General features: G+C 42.3%; 1 long non-coding RNA gene and 1 pseudogene across 2 annotated transcripts in view; both read left to right on the top strand.

Moving 5' to 3' along the window:
* Positions 1–4300, top strand: part of LOC116563254 — a 19778-nt gene extending 15478 nt beyond the window's left edge. Inside the window, exon 3 of the long non-coding RNA XR_004274308.1 lies at positions 4259–4300. This is a non-coding gene — a long non-coding RNA (uncharacterized LOC116563254). The remainder of the gene's footprint in view (positions 1–4258) is intronic.
* On the top strand, positions 2835–3713 carry LOC116563253 (annotated as a pseudogene). The gene has a single exon (XR_004274305.1). The product of XR_004274305.1 is annotated as a 40S ribosomal protein S2 pseudogene (transcript).
* Positions 4301–4928: the final 628 nt, after the last annotated feature.

Genomic DNA, 4928 nt, shown 5'->3' with positions numbered 1-4928 from the left:
TATAAAAAAAAAAAAAAAAAAAAAAAAAAGTCTTGTTAATTTTTAAATTTACATACAGTAAGATTCATTCTTTTTGGTATACAATGTATGAGTTTTGACAAAGGCATAGGATCATATAACCACCACCATAATCGAGATACAAAATAATTATGTCACCTCAAAAAAATCCTTTTGAGCTGTCTTATTTATAATTTTTGTGATTAAAAATGGTTTTTTATTTTTCAAAAAGTAACATCTGGACCGGATGTGGTGGCTCATGCCTGCAGTCCGAACACAGGAGTTCGAGACCAGCTTGCCAACATGGTGAAACCCTGTCTCTAGCAAAAATACAAAGTAATTAGCCGGGCATGTTGGAATACACCTGGCATGTGACTGTAATCCCAGCTACTAGGGAGGGTGAGGCAGGAGAATCGCTTGAACCTGGGAGGTGGAGATTGCAGGTAGCCAAGATCGCACGAGTACACTCCATCCTGGGCTACAGAGTGAGACTCTTAAAAGAAAAAAAAAGTTTGAATGTGTCATGTACAGTTATTCCTTATTCAAAAAGTATGCCCTTTTGGGTTGAGATCATGCCTTTTCTAATAAGCTTATAGAAATATAAGCAAGGAAATGCTAAATTATACTATTATTAATCGTTAGTATCTTGGCTGGTAATTTAAACTGTTGAAGAGAATTAGTACTCCACCTGGCATTGTGGCATAAGCCAGTAGTCCCAGCTACTCAGGAGAAAGGCCTGAGCTCAGGAGTTCAAGACCAGACTGAGCACATAGCAAGACCTTGTCTCAAAATATAAAGAAAAAGAATTGGACTCAGAACGAAGGTAAAAGATGTGTGTGTTTGGTTAGAGTATGGGAATGAAGGCTTAGGGAGGAGATTAGAGCCTGAGGTGGAACACTGTGCAGTGTGCATGGAAGGAGAGATACGGGTAGTGTGTTCTGAGTAATAGAAGAGACCTGGATTCTCAAAGATAGGGAGCACTAAAGAAAGAGATGAGTCTGAAGAGGGGTGACGTTCATGTAAAAAATGATCTATCTTAATTGGGAGCTACCAACCTGGGATTCTGTACTGAACTGAAACAGAATAAGTAACTTATTCCTAAAAGGTCACTCCCCTAGCCAGGTGCGGTGGCTCACGCCTGTAATCCCAGCACATTAGGAGGCCAAGGTGAGTGAATCACCTGAGGTCAGGAGTTCAAGACCAGCCTGACCAATATGGTGAAACCTTGTCTCTACTAAAAATAAATTAGCGGGCCGGGCGCGGTGGCTCAAGCCTGTAATCCCAGCACTTTGGGAGGCCGAGGCGGGTGGATCACGAGGTCAAGAGATCAAGACCACCCTGGTCTACGTGGTGAAACCCCGTCTCTACTAAAAATACAAAAAAAATTAGCTGGGCATGGTGGTGCGTGCCTGTAATCCCAGCTACTCAGGAGGCTGAGGCAGGAGAATTGCCTGAACCCAGGAGGCGGAGGTTGCGGTGAGCTGAGATCGCGCCATTGCACTCCAGCCTGGGTAACATGAGTGAAACTCCGTCTCAAAAAAATAAATAAATAAATAAATTAGCGGGGCATAGTGGCAGGCATCTCTAATCCCAGCTACCTGGGAGGCTGAGGCAGGAGAATTGCTTGAACCCAGGAGGCAGAGGTTGCAGTGAGCCAAGATCCCACCATTACACTCCAGCCTGGGTGACAAGAGCAAAATATTTGTCCCCCAACCCTACCAAAAAAAGAAAGTCACTCCCTTTCTGGGCCTCAATTTCATAATTATATAATAGTGAAGTTGGACTGAGCATATGCCAAGGTCCACTTGAGAGTTCTCCAGCTAGAGGCAAAACCCTTGTGTGTATGTGTTAGTTTTTTCCCCCCTAAGGTTTTTTCCTCTAGTTTTAACCAGAGAGATACATTTGGGATATCAATAACCAAATTCTAGTAAGCATTATGGTCTCTTTAGATTTCATGTAATTTTATGTCAGAAGCTGTATAGCAAAGTTAAGGCTGATCTGAATTGAGTTCAAGTGGATATAGCTGTGTGACCCTCAGTCTTTTCCTGTATAGAATGACTTTTGTACTCTAAAATTCCTTGTAGTTTTCACAATATATGATTATGAAACCTATGAAAACTTACCAGTGTTTTTGCTATTCTCACTTCCTTTGAGTCTGCAGCTGCTATTCTTCTGATTTGATTTTTTGTTTTTTTTTATTAGCCACTATTCATTCAGTACCTTCTATATGCCAAAACTTTTGATATTTAACCTACATTATTTAAGAACTTTTGTACTGCTACTGTACTTTATAGGTGTATGGATATGGTGAAATCACACCATGCCTCCTACTCTGACTCTGGATAATGTATTTGTACAGCAGGATCTCATTTCAATAAAAATTAAAAGAAACACTAGGGAGAGAAAGAAGGGAAGAAGAAAAGTGTGGTTCTAAATTAATAAGTGAAAGGAAAGAAACTAACATTTGAGGATCTGCTATGTGTTAGATACTTTATAACATGGTATCTTCTGCTTTACTAGTCAAAAAATAACATGGTATCTTCTTTAGATCATTGAGATAAGCAGGTAGGAAGACATCACAAAGGGAGTCTGCTTGTATTGTTAAGAAGAAAAAGAAAATTTCTTCATGACATAAATCACTGAAATTATTCAGAATATTTGTTTTGCATGTTATCCTCCATTATGAGGACAAAGACAGCATAGTATCTCTATGTAGCAAGTGTTTCGTGAATGTTTATTGAATAAGTAGGGAATTTTCTCATGTATATAGTAGTGTTTCTTAATGTTTTGGATCCATGGACCTACAAAAATTGTATAAAAGCTATGGCGCTTCTTCTCCGATAAAACACCAAATGGCGGATGACGCCGGTGCAGGGGGAGCGGGGTGAGGCCCTGGGATGGGGAACAGCAGTGGCTTCCGCGGAGGTTTCGGCAGTGGTATCCCGGGCGGGGTCGCGGAGCTCGCGGAGGCAAAGCAGAGGATAAGGAGTGGATGCTTGTCACCAAGTTGGGCTGCCTGGTCAAAGACATGAAGACCTGTCTCTTCTCTCTGCCCATTAAGGAATCTGAGATCATTGACTTTTTCCTGAGGGCCTCTCTCAAGGATAAGGTTTTGAAGATTATGCCAGTGCAGAAGCAGACCCGTGCTGGCCAGCGCACCAGATTCAAGGCGTTTGTTGCTATTGGGGACTACAATGGTCACGTCGGTCTGGGTGTTAAGTGTTCCAAGGAGGTGGCCACTGCCATCCGTGCGGCCATCATCCTGGCCAAGCTCTCCATTGTCCCCGTGCGCAGAGGCTACTGGGGGAACAAGATCGGCAAGCCCCACACTGTCCCTTGCAAGGTGACAGGCTGCTGTGTCTCTGTGCTGGTGCGCCTCATCCCTGCGCCCAGGGGCACTGGCATCGTCTCAGCATCTGTGCCTAAGAAACTGCTCATGATGGCTGGTATCGATGACTGCTACACCTCAGCTAGGGGCTGCACTGCCACCTTGGGCAACTTCACCAAGGCCACGTTTGATGCCATTTCTAAGACTTACAGCTACATGACCCCCTGTCTCTGGAAGGAGACTGTATTCACCAAGTCTCCCTATCAGGAATTCAAGGACCACCTCATCAAGACCCACACCAGAGTCTCCGTGCAGAGGACCCAAGCTCCAGCTGTGGCTACAACATACGGTTTTTATACAAGAAAAATAAAGTGAATTAACCTTGCAAAAAAAAAAAAAAAAAAAAAAAAAGCTATGGCTACAGCCAGGATGTTACCTCCATCCCCTGCCACATACAAAAGGAAACAGCCAAGTCCCTCTCCTCACTCTATCCATTACCACATCTATATTTGTGTAAAACCCATGATTTAAAAATGTTTGCAGCCCCTCTGTAATCCATTCACATGACCTAAGAACAGCCCTGGAAACATCTCTAGGTATCCAGGTAGACTGAAGCATAGTACCATTCATTTATAGTGCTATATGGTGCTGCCATGCTTTATAGACAAGAAAATCACACCATGCCTCCTGACCATTAACAAATGGTCATGTTCAGTCTTCCATTTTATGAGTGGAAATTGCATCCAATTTATTTTTAGTTTCATTAATATGTACTGCAACCAAAAGATCAGCATTATGTACCTTTATCTTTTTGAGTTTTTTGAAGTATAAATTATGCAATTTTACAGATACAGAAATTACTTTATGGGTAGCATATGTCTGGCTTTCTAGGTGGAATGATTCCTATTTCTTTTTGTACCTCTCCCCATTCAGAAAGTCACTTTGAGGCCAAGCGTGGTGGCTCAAGCCTGTAATCCCAGCATGTTAGGAGGACAAGGCAGGCGGATCACCCGCCTGGAGTTGTAGACCAGCCTGGCCAACATGTTGAAACCCCATCTCTACTAAAAATACAAAAATTAGCCTGGCGTGGTGGCACACACCTGTAATTTCTGCTGCTTGGGAAGCTGAGGCACGAGTTGAACTCAGCAGGCAGAGGTTACAGTGAGCCAAGGTTGCAGTGAGCCAGGATTGCACCACTGCATTCTAGTGTGAGCGACAGAATGAGACTCTGTCTCAAGAAAAAAAAAACAACTCATTTGGAACTTTGATAGGCCATTGTCCTCATATGTGAAATTTTGGATAGAAGAAGATGAGGAAAAAATTCTTATCTTTTAGTGGAGGAGAATGACATGTAAAACAAATATTCTAAAATACCTAGTCCTTACCTTGTTGTAGAATCTTTAGGACCTAATATAGCATAACCAGAACAGCTATTTGGATGCTTACCTAATCTCTAATACTGGTTTCCCTTTTATATATGACTGCAAAACTGGCCGTCACCTAGGTTTATGATGGAAGAAACTCCAGTTGTTTACTATTATTATAAAGTGGGAAACAGGGAGGTCATTGATGAAATGGATTGATGTTTTGAGGAGTTACTATT

This window comes from Sapajus apella, unplaced genomic scaffold (genome assembly GCF_009761245.1).
Source record: "Sapajus apella isolate SASKATOON/1434 unplaced genomic scaffold, GSC_monkey_1.0 scaffold34, whole genome shotgun sequence".
Lineage (NCBI taxonomy): Eukaryota > Metazoa > Chordata > Mammalia > Primates > Cebidae > Sapajus > Sapajus apella.
Note: the sequence above shows the minus strand (reverse complement) of the source record. Positions and strands in the feature narration are given on the sequence as shown.